This window comes from Halichoerus grypus, chromosome 14 (genome assembly GCF_964656455.1).
Source record: "Halichoerus grypus chromosome 14, mHalGry1.hap1.1, whole genome shotgun sequence".
NCBI lineage: Eukaryota > Metazoa > Chordata > Mammalia > Carnivora > Phocidae > Halichoerus > Halichoerus grypus.
The window spans coordinates 18,310,232-18,328,529 of record NC_135725.1 but is presented as its reverse complement, the minus strand read 5'-3'; the positions used below and the strand labels follow the sequence as shown (position 1 = coordinate 18,328,529).

Genomic DNA, 18,298 nt, shown 5'->3' with positions numbered 1-18,298 from the left:
TTTCATCTAAGCAATTGAAGAGTAAAACCCTTAAGATGGACATAAGCTTTTTTTTTTTTGGTGTTTTTTCTGTAAAAGACAAATACTACAATAAAGTACTTATACATCAAATCTTGCCTTCTATATCTTTACTATACTACAAATGCAGTACTTTTAAAAATTCTGCCAACTTAAGCCTGAACCTCTGTTTCCTAATAGTTTTGGGTGACTGTAGTTCAATCACATAACTATGTGTTTTGTTCTTGAACTGCTACTGCTGATTTCTTTGAATTATAGCTAGAAGTCTAAGCTTCTGCAACAATAGAGTCTCTGATGATTTAAACGCAGAAGTTAGGAAATTCAGCTGAATCTGCTTCTTTTTGGTATCAACAAAAAGTTTGTACTCAATGTCTGCCATTTTGGTCATTTGTATTTGAACTGATGGCGTAAAGTCCATTCTAAGTCAAATAAGGATATTATGTAATGCTAACCTCTTCAGAGTTTTCAACTCCATAATATTTCTATGAAGTATAGTAAGGTCTTGATTCAAAATCCAGTCCTGAATGTTCGCAAAATCACACTTAAAGGTGGTGTTCCATACACATGTATACATTCTGTCCTATCCCCCTCCCAAAAACCATTTTGGTGCTCTGTAAGACATGAAGAGCCCTTCACATACCTCTTACTGGAAAGAATTACAAGTGCTTTCAGTCCATCTTCACTTATGGCAACTTTCTTTTCTCTTATGACATGTCTTACATAGGAACAATGAGTTCCGGAGTCAGAGGACTAACTTGGAACATTATATACCAGGACTGTAATGCAAGGATAATCTTCAACTGATAGGTACAGATGAGGTAAAATATGGATTCTTCATAAATTTCTCAATTACTCTACTTCAAGTATTCTGAGCATCTTGAGTCATGGCATTAGTTAGCCTCTAATTTTAAGCCCTTCTTAGACATTGTCCTGTGCTGGTAAAGTACAGGATTGGTCCTGGAATGATATCTATTACTCCAAGAGCAAGTTGTTGATTTTTTTTTTAAATCTCTGTATAATTGCTTAACATGGGCTAGGATTGTGGCTGTCTTTCCTAACCCTGGAGGGTTTTTGAGACGCAGATGGGCAATCAAACTTCATTCACAAGTTTTTGAATGGTTCTCAGGGTGTCCTGATGAGAAATGTGGCTGGTGTTTTTCAAGCCACGTCAGTTTTCTACTTTTGTCTGCCATGGAGTAACCAGTTCTGAGGCTCCAAGGGGAATTGTTATATCCCCAGCATGTTTGTACAGCTACTAATGAAAATCTGACTCTGGAAAGTTCACATTAGTGTTGTTACACATTTAGAAACATTATTATTATATAGTACTGGTAGTTCACAGTCATTGTAAAAAAAAAAAAAAAAAAAGTTATGTTGATAACCAAACAGAAAATACCTCTCCTGAAAGCCTACTGCCTGGAGATTGCCATCCTTCCAAAATTTTCCAAATAACAGTTGACTAATATTCTCATACTGTTCCATTACCTTCTTTTTCTACCAATATATCATGAACATCTATTAAAAAATGAATATGCATGATAGTTTTCATGGCTACATAACATTCCCTTGGGTCACAATTAATTACTAATAACTAAGACTTATTGGGAGCTAATAGTCAAGTGTCTGATCAACCAATATGTAGCTGTGTACCTTGAGGAAAGTGATTACTGTGCCTTCAGAGAAGTCCTGTCCCTCACTTTCCTGGGGTCACCCTCCCAATATTTATCATGACTTTCTGCCCATCCATCAGAACACAATGGAAAAGGTATTTCCAAGTTTGGCTCCAGAAACTTCTGTCAAAATAAGACATAAGCTAAAGTAACTGTAAAATTTAACTATTTTATTTCGTTTATTCTATTTTTCCATCTTGATTTATTTTTTAAAAGATTTTATTTATTTATTTGACAGAGAAAAAGAGAACATGAGCACAAGTGGGAGAGCAGCAGACAGAGGGAGAAGGAGAAGCAGACTCCTCACTGAGCAGGGAGCCTGACATGGGACACGATCCCAGGACCCTGGGATTCTGACCGGAGCTGAAAGCAGACGCTTAACCAACTGAGCCACCCAGGCGCCCCTCCATCTTGATTTATTTAAAATGATTTATTTATTCTATTTTTCCCTCTTGAGTTATGCCCTGTTCCATTGTCCAGTCTAGCTCTCTAGGAATATTATGTGAGTACAGCACCAGAGCAAAGCACAAATAATGCAACACCAACAATACAAATGTCCCCAAGTTTGAACATTATTAAGGGAAAATCTGTTTCTTTGAATTTACCAGCTTCTAGAGGAATTCCTTGGCTCATGACCCCCTTTCTCCTTCTTCAATCCAGCAATGTTGTATCCCTCTGACCAGTCTTCTACAGTCACATCTTCTGAGCACAGCTGGGAATGCTTCTCTACTTTGAAGGACCCAGCTGATTAGATAATCCAAAATAATCTCCCTATCTCAAAGTCCTTAACTTGATCACATCTGCAAGTTTGCTTCTGCCATGTAAGGTAACAGTAACAGGTACCAGGAATTAGGATATAAACATCTGGAGGAACAATTATTCTGCCTATTATAATGGCCATGAAGAACATGTAGCTGCAGTCAAAATATGCTTATTGTTTAATGTCCAGGGGAAAAAATATTACGTATACTTTATTATTATTATTGCTATATAATGATAACTACTTTTATGAGATAAAAAACAGTAAAAATAAGACTAGAGGTAATCATACCAAATGGAACTCAAAAGACACAAACTGGTGGTGAAAGTGAGTGATCTCACTGGTTTGGACAACTGATATGCACCTTGAAAAATTCCTTCCACATGAAATATTAATGTGTTTTTTTCTTCTAAAAGTTACTGTGCCTCAAGGCTTCAGGTGTTTCTTCTGCTCAGGTCAACTACAGGAATTTTCTAAACTTTAGTGGGTTTAAAATTGAGATAAGTTTTTAGAAAGCAAGCTGTAATTTTTTTTAAGCAATTGGGAATTTGTGTTATTTACATTACTTTAAAACTTCTCTGCCTTGTGAACTACAGTCCATGGGGAAAACAACAAAAACTTGCATCACTTAAAAACTTCACTATGAACAAGGACACTTTCAGTTCCAAATGATACTCATTGCCTTTTAACATCTAGATTAGCTAATTTCTTTGAACTGTAAAATTTGAACAATAAATTTAAAAAAAAAGAAAAAGAAGAGAAAGTAAATATAAACTAATGAGGAATTGTAGGGACCCAGCTGAAGGTATCAGTTGCCCAGGTGCTTTTATTTGTCTGGTTTAATTTGTTCTGTGTGTCACACAAAAATGTGGCTCTCATTTCCAAATGACAAGTGTAATGGAGTGCTTTGTGAAAAACAACTGCGTTATAAATAGCACTTTATGAGAGAATCTCGCTGACAACTCATAGTTATCAGACAAAATACTTTATACAAGTAGAAAAATTAACAAATATTTTAAGAACATACATTGGGGGGAGGAGGTAGCTTTGAACTTGATGAAGTCTCTGACACTATCCCCATTTTAGCACAACTCTAGGAGCTGAGTGGATTAGAACTTGGGAGAATGCATGTAGGGGGGACTTCAAATATGGTCCTATTCTGGGAGATCCTGCTAAGACTCAGGTCATCTACCTCTCTGGAGGGGGAGTAGAACTTTTGAACTATCTTAGGAAATTTTTTTCATGGACAGCTCTTGGCATAGAGTAGGGCCTCAAGGAACATTAGCTGAATAGAAATCTAAATTTGAAATGATCATCTTCCCAGTAGCAATGCAGCACCTCAAGATATTATAATGGTTTAATCTGTAGTGGTCACAAGTACAGCCTTCATCACCAAGTACGAACCAATATCTAATGACTTCCTACTGCCTCTCACTCAACAGAGTTCTGTGTTGTTTTCTCTGCTTCTGCCAATTTCTTATTGTATTCCTTCCTTGCCATTACAGTGGTCAGTGGCACTTGGGGGAATTCTGTCCTTTATGGATAATTCTCATCATCAGAAAGATTGCTGACCCTTTGTTTGGTCATCAGATAATGGAGCTGGGGAGTGAAGCCCAGCCTAGGGTGACTATAGAAGTTGAGGAAACCTCAAGCTGCTATCTCATTCAGTGATTAGGCATGATGTCACACACAAGTAAGAGTTAAATTTCATAACTTAGGTTCTACTAGAAAAACTTCATAATTTATCAATCAACAATAAATATTATTGAGTGTTTGCTATAAACAAGATCATGTACTAAGCCCTCGGAAGGCTACAAAAATAAATAAGACAAGGGGAGGGGCACCTGGATGGCTCAGTCGGTAGAGCATGCCACTCTTGATCTGGGGTCATGAGTTCGAGCCCCACATGAGGCATGGAGACTACTTTAATAAATAAATAAATAAATAAGTAAATAAGACAAGGGGGAAGTTCTGGTCAGATTTACAATGTAATAACATTGTTTTAGCTGCATTTCAAGAGAAAGATTCTGGCTGGGAGAAAGAAGGGATTAATAGTTAGGGCATTGGTTTGGTTATTTTAATGGAAGCCAAATAATCATGGCTTCCATAAGATAGATTTATTTTTCTCTCTCATAAAAGTTTGAGGTGGCAAAAAGTCCAAGAGGATAGGGTTCCTTTTATCTTTTGGCTCCTTCATCCCCTAAGGTTTTCACTTGTAAGGCTGAACCTGACTCACCACTATCTTGTCACAATCCAGACTGCAGAAAGGTGAAAGAAGAGGAGGACGAATATTTCTATTTTAAGAATGTGGTTCAGAAGGTGCACATGTCACTTCTGTTCTCAGGTTATTGATCAGAACATCCTTGGCCAGGTGACATCGTAGCTTGGTCATATGAAGGTGCCAGGAAGGTTGGGAAATGTGGTCTCTAGCTGGGAGGCATGGTGCTCACTTCTATCACCAAAAGGAAGAAGAGAGTGTGGGTATTGGATATAATTAGCCATCTCTGCTTTAGGAGACAAGACTGGAGGCAAAGAAATTAATTAAGACACTATTAATGCAATTATAGTAGTCTGAACTAGGTTAGTATTCATGATAATAGGAAGGATTAAAAGAGTATTTGGAAGGAAGAATTGATGGGACTTGGTAATTTATTGAATATGAGGAATAAAAGAGAGTAAGGAGTAATTAATTCATTTCTTCAGTATGTAATGAGTCCCTACTCTGTGCCAAACATCACCTTAGGTGCTGGATACACTGCGGTGAACAAACAGACACTATTTGTGCCTTAAGGAACTTAGACACTAAAATGTGATGTTCAAATTTGTTTTAAAAATTACATTTTTATATATAATTTACATTTAATATATCTATTAAGATACAGAACACAGAAGAAAGAGCAGTTTGAGGGAAAGTGATGCGTATGTGATAATCCTAATAAACTTGAGGTGCCTGTGGGATAACCAATTAGTGATATTCAAGATATGGTTGAATATGTGAGTCTGAATCTCAAGAGGAAAATTGGAGTTGAGATACTTATGCACTGAGGAACATCAGCACAGGTGGTAATTTGCATCCATGTGAGTAGTAAGACTGCCCAAAGAGAGTGTTGAGAAAGAAGAGAGCCTCAGACAGAACAGCTTAGAGCATAGAGGAAGTGAATCTGAACTGGGCCATAAAGGATGGACAGGTTGGAAACAGATTAGATGGAAATAAGATGACAAATTTTATCTGAAAGCAAATAGTATTGTTTTGGTCTGGATGGGTAAATTGGGTGTAGCTTGTGGAAGGCCATAAGAGTAGTAGTAATAATAATAATAATAATAATAACAATAACAACAGTCATTTTTTTTTTTTTTGCACTATGTGCCAGAAACACTAGGCATTTTATACATCACAGAGATTTCTTCTTGTCATCTCCACTTGAATTCCTCAAAGGAACTAAAATTCAACACATCTAAAAGTCAACTCTTGATCTTCCTCCTGTATCCCACACCTGGTCTCCTTCTAGGGTTAATTTCAAGGAATGATGTACATTCATCCAGTTGGGCAAGCCAAAAACCTAGGACCTATTCTCCACACCTCCCTCTCCCTAATACATGAGATCCCATCTGCCATCAAGTCCTGTTGAGTTTTGCTTTTAAATACCTTCCTCCATCTTACCTTTTTTCCACACCTCCTTAATCCAAACTATCATCATCTCTCTGTTGATCTACTTCCATGGTCCCTTAATGAGTCTCCTTGACATTACTCTTTGCTTCCTGGATTCTCCTCAAGGCAACCTGAGTGATCCTTTGGAGATACAACCAGACCTTGTCATTTCCTTCATGTCAAGCCAAAGAAGTCTCCATCAAGGTCTTCCCTTTGCTTTTAGTTATTCTAAGAGACCAAAATTCTGGACATACCTACAAGGTCCATGTTCAGTTCCCCTCTGCACTCTCTGTTCCAGTGACTTTCTTTCAATCCTCTTATTTGAAGTTGTCCCTCCCAACACTGAGATGGTGTTGATTCCTAGCCCCTTTCATCTGTAAATCCTTCCTCTGCCTTCATGTCTCTGATCAGTTGTCTCTTCTCAGAACTCCTTCCCTGGCTCTTAGGACTAGGGCAAAATAGCCTACTTTCCTAACAACCCTTAAGGCAAGGCATTTTTATTTTCATCCTATAGATAAGAAAACTGATGCTAGAGAAAATCAGTAACGTTCCCAATGTAGAGCTGAGGATATAGCATCTCATTCTAAACCCTGTGCTTTTGCAATTACATCATATTTGCTTTAGCAAGAATATTTAGAATGATATTCAATGGTAATACTACATTAATAAATGTATCCATTTTTAACCTTCTTTTGTAAAGAAGTTTAGATCCAGGGGAAGGTAGAGAGAACAAGACTCCTTTACTAAAAAGGATCTATTTCTTTTTTTTAAATGTACCTAAGTGGCCCCTCACACCCACTCTAGCAGCTCCTGTTCTGCCTGCATAATTATCTGGAGATGGGACTGTAGCAGAGACATTTACCTCTCACCAAATATCCATTTGCTCTGACACATTTCCCAGCTCTAACAGATAGGCAGGGTCATGTAATTAGCTCCAACCAAAGGCTGTTAACTTGAAGTGATGTGTGTCACTTCTGGGCTAAAGCATGTAAAGGAAACCCTCCAGTTCTTTTTTCTCCTGTGTAGCAAGCTGGGGGTCTCATGTTCTAGATGACAGCTACAAAATGAAAACTGCCTAGATCCCTGAATCACCACTTGGAAGGGAGCTGGTCTGCAAAGATGCTGGGCCCCAGCAGATTTTGTGAGCCGAACAAAAAAGATTCTGTGTGTTAACCACTCCAGTGTTAGAGTTGCTTGTTAGTGCAGCATACTTTGGCCTATTTGGACTAACACAAGTTCTGTAACTAAAGAGCTCTCTGGCTATGCATAATTCTACTTGTTTTCTGAATCACTAGAAACTATTCTGTTAGTCGTATTCTTGACCTCAGAGTTAGAAGTTGCTGCCCTGAGGTCTTATTGCTGTTTAACATTGATTAAATTTCTAGATTTCTTCCACTGCCATGTTGTTCTACTGCATGATCTTTGGTAGTCACCTAATCTGTTTGCCCTTAAGGTTTATTAATTGGGGAAAAAAACAGAACAACACAAAACAAACTTTGCCCTACTTTGAATAGATAATGAGAGGAATCACTAATAAAAGAATGGAAAGGTGCTTTGAATGGAAAGGATATAAAACTGCTAGGTGCTTTATTGATGGGTGCCACAAGAAGGAAGAATATCATTTCCTTCTCTTTGAAAATTCTCAATACTTTAATGATAAAATTAGTAATTACTATATCCTGACACTTGCTGCAGGGTCTATTGGAGGGATGGGTTTGAGATGACGTTGCATTGGTTACTTCACTGAAAACTTTAGACAATGTTCTTAGGAAAAACTATAACATTTTGACCTCTAAATCTTAGACTAGAGCATAAAGAAATAAATTTCTTCAAAATTACTCATAAAATAGATACAGATAAAAGGTGGTAAAGTCAAACCTTTTGGTAAGTATTAAAGGCTCTTGGGGTTCAGGCAGGTAATTTTGAGCTACGGGTTGGTCTTCAGAATTTATTTCTGGGTAAATAACCTTGCTGGACCCACAGCAGCTCTCTTAGTAAATATCAGCTTGATGTAGGTCTGCCAGGTATCTTGCATTTCGTCCTCACCATATAATTTTCATTCTCGTCTACCCCACTTCCTTCTCCAGGAGGCTACTCTGTGGATTACACAAACTGACTCCTTGGCCTACTGGTTTCCTGTTGGGTTTGGCCAGTGAGAATCCTTCCCAGGAGACTAGAGAGAAAAAAGTGAGATCAGGTATTTAGTTTCTCTTCCTCTCTCCACAGGCTGGTCTCAGGCTGGCTGTGTCCCTCCATCTAAGGTCATTACTCTCCCAAAGGTGGCTGCTCAACAAAACTCTCCCCTTCACGGTTCTGGTAACAAGTCCCTTCCCTTCAGGCCAAGGAGTGTGGTAATAGTTCTGTTGCTGCTAACCCCAGGTTCGTGTATTATTTCTTGTGGTACCCTTAAGCTCCCTATAAATATCTAGTCTGTTTATAAATAAACCCTCCTAATTACTTTCATTCAAATGTGTGATCTGTTTCCTATTGGACATTCATTTGACATTTCTATGCATCCTCCAAAACACAACACTCAACTTACTGCTCCTGTTTGTTTTCAAATGATTGACAATGGATTCTCTCCTATCTTCTCCCAGCCACAGGCAGAGACCCAGGATAAGAGCCAAAGACAAGGTAAACCAAGAGATGACATTGAGGTTGGGGTACCAAGAGATACGATTGGTCTTTGGAAGGCAGGGAGCATTCAGGTTGGGGTGGGATTCAAAGATTAAGGTTAATATATTCTTTGCTAATAAAAAAAATATTTACATTTTGGAGAGATCTAGTTTGAGGTAGTACATAAAAATTCACATCCTCACTTTTTGTCCATAGCATTTTAGAGAGGTGGTATAGAATTGTCATTAGAATAATGGAGTTTGGGCTCAATCTTTCTAGTTTAATTTTGATTTTTGCCACTTACAAGCTATTTGACATCGGACAAGTTATTTAACCTCTCTGTCTCAGATTCCTTATTTGTTAAGTGAAGGTAATACTACTACTTGTTAAGATTTTGTGAAGATTAAAGAAGTTGGTATATGGAAGTGCTTAGAATATTGCCCAACCCACAGTAAGTGCTCCGTAAATATTAACTATTAATATTTGGAACCAAAATAAATCCTACAGTTTATTTAGATTAATTCATGAGACAAAGAAATACAGGCATAGAGATCAAATTGCTCAGCCAAGGTCACGTAGCGAAGATCAATCTCAGGTTTGTTCATGGATTTATTTGTACAACAGATATTTATCTTACCAGTACGGAACAAAAGTTCCATTAATTTGGCCAAGTCTGTATAGAATGGTTAGAGCCAGAGTGAGAACCAAGCAAACAAACAGCAATAACAACAAACACAACCAGAAAACAAAGCCCTGGCTCCCACCTGTTCAGCTGTTTCTCTCCTCATCATGCTACGCTTGGGACTGCCTCTCTGCTATAATGCCCACTTGGATTTTAATCAGTTCCTTGTCTAGCATCCTTTGGAGAATCACCTACATCATATGTGGGGCTTATGATACTACATTTGGTGCTTAGATCTTGGTTTTTGGCTGATACGCAAAAATGAAAAAGAGCAAGAAACCTCCCCAGACGCTCCACAGCTGTGCATGTAAAAAGCACACAAATCTCTCCAACTACAATATAGCAAAAAAAAAAAAAAAAAATCCTCAAAGTAACTGATGCTCTAAGATTTCCCCCTGGATCTGCATTTTCTGAAAGCCTCAGATGGTATGTTTTGTGTGTGCGTGCTAATTTCACCCTCCTTGGTCAAACCGTCTACTTCAGGTAGTGCAGAAGTCCTGCCGGTTGGGGAATTACCTCTGCCACCCGGGAAGGCAACATCTCCTTAAATCCTCATTTAACTATGAAGACAGCTGTAAGCCCTTTAAATTTATAAGTGAAATTAAATTGCAGAATTCTGTAGGGTGGGTTTGATGCTACCCAAAGATTCCCCAAGTGCAAAGCTAATCCTTGAGTTTAAAAGTAGCAAATCTAAATGTTTCCATTCAGGATAGAGGTTTCCTTGACTGCCAGGGAGAAGGGTTGGATGAGACTTAATCAAATAATAAAACAAAACAAAATTCACTGAGATCTAAGGTTGGGTCAACATAGGACAGGCAAAAGTGCACAATTGAAGTAATTTTCCAGGGAATTTGTGTTTGAAACAATGACTTGGAATACCAAAAAGGATTAAATTTTTTCTTAACATTTTAAATTTGCAGTTAATAATCTTTAATTAAAAGATGTTCAGCTTTAGGGAGGGAAGTTAGTATATTTTTCATGGTTCTGGCTGGAGGTCAAAAGTCTGTCGGTTCACTGTGCTAGAATTGTCTGCTGGTGTTTTGGGGCCAGCCACTCATTCTTCTTGTGCCTCGGTTTCTCCATGACTAGAAATAATGTATAATCTTTGTGGAATCTGCCTTTAACAGAAGCACACCAATTTCTTTACATAGTGAGAGTTTGGGATTATTAACATTCAATTTGAGTTATAAAAATGTAGTTTGTATTTTAAGAACACAACTATTGAAACAAATGGAATATACCATCCCATACTATTATTGGAAAAGATATTTAAGATTGCTTTTTTGCGGGGGAGCATGACAGCTGGCTGGCTCACTTGGTAGAGTGTGCAACTCTTGATCTCAGGGTTGTGATTTCAAATACCACGCTGGGTGCAGAGATTACTTTAAAAAAATAAATAGATAAATACAAATAAAATTATTTGTGGGGGGGAAATGTTATTTAGAATTCAAAACACTTCTCCACATGCTCAATAATGACGACAGTGGAAAATTGAGCTTTAAGTTAACTTTTAGATGCGCAGATCTGTACTACTTGAGCACAGGTCATAAATCCTCTGGAAAATAAAACGACATGCACAATTTTATAAAATAATGCTTGCCTTATTACAGACAACACCTGCTCTGTCATATGGTTTATAAAGGAGTCACCAGATAGTGGCACCTGAACCCCTGAAATTTACAATTAATATTAACACATACACATAGATTTTCTTTAAATGAGGAAATGTGAAGATCCTCAGGTGTTACAGTGTAAACCTCTGCCTTTTTATTGAAGTGAGGATCAATTATCCTCACCAGTTTTTCCTTCCCTTGCTGCTTCTCTGCATATCAATACTTGGGGTGGATCCGTGGTTCTCAATCCCACAGGGATTAAGATCAAATTTCCCCCTCCCCCACTTTGCCCCCATTTCACCCCACCCCTTAAAGGAATGAGATCCTAAAGGCTGGAAAGATCAAACTCTCCCTGCCTTGTAATCCTCACTTCAAAGGTCAAATGAAGATTTCTCTTGTGATAGATTTGCATTTGCCTAGCAAAGTTAAATATCTATTGTTCACCCTAAATTAGGTTGTTAAGAGCTCTTTCAAATACATTTTATGGTTATATTGACAAACTAGTCAGATTGTATACACTTGGTCTAGATATTTGAGGACGCATCTCAAGTATTAGCTATTCCTGGAAAATTGGATTTCTTTTTTAGGAGATTGTTCTGAATCAGATTTCAGATTTGACTTTTTATAATATGTTAGTATAAAAAACTGAAAGAAAATTGTTCCAGGAGAAACCACTTGGATAAAAAACTAATACATCTCCATTGAGTATCTTTTGTTTTGTTTACTCCTGAAGATTTTCAACACAGGCTGGCTTTCATTGGCTTTGGATGTGCTTTTAATTAAACATTTGGAGACTGAGGGCAAGCAAGAGCTCTCTTGAGATATAAAATCATCCTGTCCTCAGTTAACCTGAGGGAGGTACACTGGGACTTTTTAATTTATTACTTTCTTTTTTTTTAAGGTTTTATTTTTAGGTAATCTCTGCACGTGGGGCTTGAACTCATGAGTCCAAGATTAAGAGTCACATGCTCTATAGACTGAGCCAGCCAGGTGCCCCAACTTGCTCTTTTATGCTATTTATCCCATCTCATGATCTTGAATGCCAGCTACTCTAGCTGGAGTTCTCCATAGAACTCACTGTTATAAACAAATCAAGACATGAAATCAAAAGCCGTTTTATCATTAGGAAATCTGGGTGAGGTCCATACAAGCCCTCAATCATGAGTGATGCATCTGTGTGGTAGACAGAATAATGGCTCCCCAAAATGTCCGCATCCTAATCCCCAGAATCTGTGAATGTTAATTTACATGGTAAAAAGGAGATTTTGCAAATTTGACTAAATAAAAGATCTTGAGATGGGGAGATTATCCTGGAGGATCTTGAGATGGGGATAATATCCTTGCGATATTATCATTGTAAGTGTCCTTGTTAAGAGGGAGGCAGAGAGAAATCTGACTACAGAAGAGGAGAAAGTGGCATGATAAACAGGCTTTGAAGATGAAGGAAGGGGCCACAAGCCAAATACAGGTGGCTACTGGCAGCGGGGGGAAAAGGTAAAGGAACAGATTGTCCAGTCAGAGCCTCCAGAAGGAGCCAGTTCTGTCGAACACTATGATGTTAACCCTGTGAAACTGATTTTGGACTTCTGACCTCCAGAACTGCATTGTTTTAAGCCACTAAGTGTGTGGTGATCTGTTACAGGAGCAGTAAGGAATGAATATATTCTGACATTCATCATTTGGATTTAGATTGATACACATAACTTTGAACTCTTATTTTAGATTCTTATCCATACTGATTATATCTACAATGACACATCATTACACAAAATGAAGTGGATATTTGGCTGTAGAGTTCTGAATCTTGGCTTCAGTACAAATTATGATATGATACACATCTAGCTGTCTAATTTAGAAATTCAGGAATCTCAATTACGTTTATTGAAAGAATGATAGCAGTAGAGTGTAATGACTTTGGGATTCCTTTTAGAAACTGTATTGGTATCACATGTAAAAAAAATGAGAGATAAAAATTTCTCATTCCTAGATTTTAATCTCATTTAACTCAAGGAGCAAACTAGCGTGGATGTCAAGTGCTTCAGTTTGATCTTTTACGGCAACGAGCACTCAATGTACTAAAAATAGCCATATGTGGAGGGGTGAGTTATCAGTTCTGGGACTGTTTTTCCCAGTGAGATGCTCTGAAAAATTTCAACCTGTAAATTTCATTGAGCAGCTTAGAAAATTACCGACAATGCAGCAGACCCTTCTATGTCTGAGTTTCTGCCTAACTCTGCCTGGGATCTTGTCTGTAATATGTGTTAATCTGTTTATTGACACATGTAATCAAGATCTCAGGAATCTGATCTCTAAGAACTTGAACTCAATGTTTGTATATGTGCTGTAGGCTCCATGGAGCAACCTTCTAGTAGATCAAGGCAGACACTTCTCTCATTTCCTATCCCATCTCCATGCCCATGAAGGTTTTATTTGCTTCTTTGAAGCCCTTGGCAAGTCCAGTAGAGCTGCGTCAACCCTTTCCTAAACACAGGTTAGTGATGATTCTCAGTATCCTCCTCCTCATGGCCATCAGCACTGCTATCCTCATTACCAAAGTTGGCATCTCTAGTATCTTTAGCGAACTTAGCAGTTCACAAAGAGCTTCCATTTGCATGACCTCCTCAGAATGAGATTGATCAACCTCTGGAGCTGGAAACAAAGCATTTGAGCACTTAATCTCGCAAAGGTTTTATAGAGGAATCAGGGCAACATTATCCTCCTTGCACACCTCCCACCACACTGTGTGTTACATAAAGAGTGCTTGATTAAATGTTTGCAGAACTACCATTTGTGAGTGAGGATACTACATTTCAGAGAAATTCGGTAGTTTTCCCAGTGTCTGATAGGCAGAAAGGGAATTGCAGACACTAGAACGCAGGTCCCCTCATCTATTACCTGAGGGACAATATATATATATATATATATATATATATATATATATATATATATATATATATATAATAGATAATATATATATAAATATAGAATAGCTAATATATATATATATATATATCGTGTCACACGTAAACCCTGGAAATGTTCTCCATGTTGTCTCATTTGAATAAGAGTTAGGGAAAGGATCAAAAGAAAATGATTCATCAGAAAGTACATATTCATTGACCTTATCTCACCATATGTGAAGAGTAAAGAAGAAAGAAATGAAAATTGATGACGTGCCAGCTTTAAAAAAAATCAACATCATAATATTATCACTGATTGTTGACCATTTGTTGTGGAAAAAGAGGAGGGTACTATAGGTCATTTGTACTTTCTTTGTCCATTATTTTTCTCAGTGGGAAGCAGGAGTAAGATTTCCTCTTCTTTGTGAAACTAAAGACAGTTTCGGCTAGACCTTAGTTTTCCTCACCAGTGTCATATACAGCTAACCCATCTTGGGTTGATACATATGTAAATTCACACAATTGTTTCTATTTGTAGAGAGAAAAGTTATTGTCAATAAAATGTGGCAAGTGCTCTTTTAAAGTCCTCAATCATTCACAGCAAATGTGTTTAAATGGCTGAGGACTAAGGAAGGTGTCTTGCTCCCTGTTGGAGACCCAATTCTGCATCCACTGAACGCTTGGGTCATTGGGAAGTCAATAATCAGTTGGAAAAACACAGGTGGAATTTAGGGCATTACATACATAGAAGGTTTCCTTGTTTCTACCAAAGATCTTAATTCAGATAGATTTAGGTTGATGAAGTTGCACAGTTCCAGGTGAAAGGAAGCTAATGTTCACTGGACTGTCGTCTCAACAACGCAATGAAGTAGAAATTATGTCTTTGGTTTTTAAGATGAGAAAACTTAGAGAAGCTAAGGAACTTAATGAAGCAGTATCACTTGAAGTTAAGAGTTGGGGCTTGAGTTTCATTGCCTTGAGTTCTAGTCCCAGTACAACCATTAGCTAGCTACTTGACTTGGGAAGAAAGTTGACTCTCTGATCCTCAGATTCTTTATCAGTCAGATAGGGATGGGATTTGGTCTAGACTAACAGCCTTCAGTTATTTTGAGGATTAATGGTAGACTACAAATATTCAATCAATTACTATCATCAAAGCAACGGAGGTAGTAAATTTCAGATATGGGGTTCAAAGCTCAAGTGCTTCTCAATGTACCATGTTGCCCTTTGGATGGTGTTCACAAAGGCCAGAATTTCTCACAGTAAGAGGTCTAGGGTTAGAATTTTAAAATGATCTTCCTGGTCAATTTAAATCTGCTATGGAGCAAGTTGCCCACCTACAGTTGGGGCACCTGTTATGTTTTAAATTGAGCACTCTAAATGGTTACAAGATTATGAGATGGAGACCATCGGTCCCACATAATTTCAGGTTGCAGGACATGGAATGGATATCAAGAGATACAAATGGAGTTGGACAAGAGAGAATTTACCTGTCTCTTTAGAAATCAGCTTTGAAGGAGACCAGCCAAGGGTAATTCTGTTATACACACACACATTAATTGAGTACATACTGTGTGGAAAACAGCATGCAGTGAGAAATATGAAGATTTCCATAGAGATGAAGTCCCTGCTATTCTACAGTTCATTTTGGCAGAAGAGCCGGTGACACACCCAGCCCAAATCAAGGCACACTGTGTCATGGATTTAACATGCTCTAAGAATGAGGAAAAGGGAGATTAATAACAGAGACCAGAGGAGGGTAGAGGAAAATTGGTAAGACTCCTTGGAAAAAAAGAAAGGAAGTATTATGTTCCTGCAATCTATTAGGCACTGTAAGAGTTGGTTTTTAAGTTGGGTTTTGAAGGAAAGACACAATTTAACAGTTTGATATAGAAAGAATTGAGAGCCCAAGAGAAAAATAGAAAAAAAATATGCTGGGGGTGCTGAGAGCAGTTATGATTTATATGGCACATTGTTGCTCATCATCTTGGGTGAGTCCACATTTTCACATGAAATTTTAATTACAGTCAGTTTCAAGGTTTGCCTTCTTGCCATGATATAATCTAAAATTTCATTCTAAATAATGTTCAAATCATTTTACAATTTTCCTTTTAGTATGCTTTTAATATTTTCGAAACAAGGAAGAGTTATTTTTAAGTAAATACCATATAATACCAAAATTAATTTTAAAGCCAGGAAATTGTTTCTACAAATATGGTTTTAAAATCATCACATAGCTTTGAAAAGTTGTAAGAAATATTGCCTGGATCTAGTTTAAAAAAAAAAAATACTGTCCGAAACAATTTCCCCCTTTCAGCTGGCCTCCTTTACTAAATCATACTAATTTTTAGGAGAGTTTTTTTTTCAATCTGTCTCCAGTTACTAAGAAACATTTCTCAACAGATTTTTGAAAATAGGAATTTCAATTTTGATTGTCAACAAACTGAATTTTATTTATTGGTTAAATTAAACCTAATTAGGTAGGTATTCTTTGTCCAGTTTTACAGATGTGAAAACCAAAACACAAAGAGGTTCAGAGACTTTTTGAAGCAGTTTAAGACTGTGGATAAGAGCTGGGTGTGAGTTTGGCAGCCCCGAGATCAAATCTTGGCTCCATCACAAAGTAGCTAAATGACCTTGGCAAAGTAGCTGAATCTCAGTCTCCCTTGAAGCCATTTCAACTTACTAGAATTTAGTTATTTAAGGTTTTGTTTTTGTTTTTATTTTTTAAACAGTCCGGCAGATGGTCTACACATCTGAATATTCATTAAATCAGGATGGCGGACTGTATTGACTAAATTCTTCTTCGTCAACAAATCTTTAAGAACTTACCATGAGTCAGGTATTAGTCAGTAGAGATACAAAGATGAGAAAGATAGCTTTAGAGACTTTCAAAAAGTCTCCACAAATATTAATATCAAAGCAGCAAAATAGTAGGTAGTGGGCCAACTTGTTCTTTGACATCAAAATTAATCTGGCATGGACCCTATAATGCTCAAATTTCTCTTAAGCTCCTCAATAGATGTTTGGTTTGTAAAGCACTCGAATACTCTGTCAAAACTACTATTTATAAATATATCTTTGCTGCTCTGATAGAAAACTATACAAAAGTCCCTGATGTGTGTTTATTCCAACTTGCTATTTTTTTATGGGACATTCTTACAGGGCTTAAGGTAAGCCAGTATCTTTCCAGTGAAGAGCTCTGCTTTGGCTGCTCAATATCCTCAAATTACATCTATAAGCAGAATGGTCAAATTCAGAAATTTCAAAAAACACTCTATTTACCTTCGACCTATTCGATTAATTTTGACTTTATTTGATTGTTTGCTTTACCACTTTGCTCTCTAACCTCCTACCTTCCCGGGAGAATTGGATCATTTTGTTCCTTGACTCTCGAAGAGTGAAGGTCAAACTGTGGTCTGGAGAAGCCTCATCCTGGAGCATTAGCTGCTGGACAGGGTCTGTCGCACCGCGATCGCAGAACTTATCTGCAAACCCGTGCCACTTCTCAAAGCCACGTTGCAATGAAGTCCTGCAGAGAACACAAGGTTATGCTGCTATAAATTCATGCTTTAACAATTTTTTTTTCAAAGGGTATATTTTATTACTTGTAAAAGCGAAGACATTTTTAATGATTTTCTTGGTTGATATGTATTAGCATATCTATGCCTATGCATAGTATTTCATATTATAAATAAATATTATAAATATTATAAATTTGAACCTGAACTTTTCCCTCCATGCTTCCCTGCACTTACTTTGTACACATCCTTGTCAGAGGAGACGGTCTTCTGCTTCAGACTGTCGGGTCCTTAGGGGCAGATGCATCAAAATCCATTCAGGAGAACAGTCCAGTTATTTTTACAAACAGAATTTAATATAATGAATAGTTATAACAGAACGTGTAGGAAGAGACCTCTACACTATCACAGCTGTAGCAATGGCAGAAAGCAGCTACCACGCCTAGGCTGGAGAGTACAAAGGGAAGAAGTTGGAATTATTAACCCTCAGAAACTCAGAGGTGAGCCCCGTGGAGCTAAACCCCAGAACGCAGGGCGCACCTGCTAACTGGTGCTGGCATCTCCGAGGTGGGGCGTGATGAGGCTGGTTTTTCAAGCGCTGGGCAAACTTCCAACTGGATTCAGCTGCTGCTACAAGAAAGCACTGCACGGTGGGGAAGTTTTGCCTGCACGATGCCTTCAGGAATCCCAAGCAGAAAGGAAGCCCCAGAAGGAACAAGCAGAAAGGAGCAAATCCCTTCTTCTTTTTCCACTGTTGCGAACTACCCCTAGAGCCCCCTAGTACCAGGACTCAACATACAGCCAGCAGGCAAAGCAGAAACATAGTTTGCAAAGTCCCAGCTCCAGCCTCACAGAGCAGAGTAGGGAAG

The 18,298-nt window shown here is 37.8% G+C and overlaps 1 pseudogene; it reads right to left on the bottom strand.

Moving 5' to 3' along the window:
* Positions 1–250: 250 nt before the first annotated feature.
* On the bottom strand, positions 251–17,989 carry LOC118542783 (replication factor C subunit 5-like; annotated as a pseudogene).
* Positions 17,990–18,298: the final 309 nt, after the last annotated feature.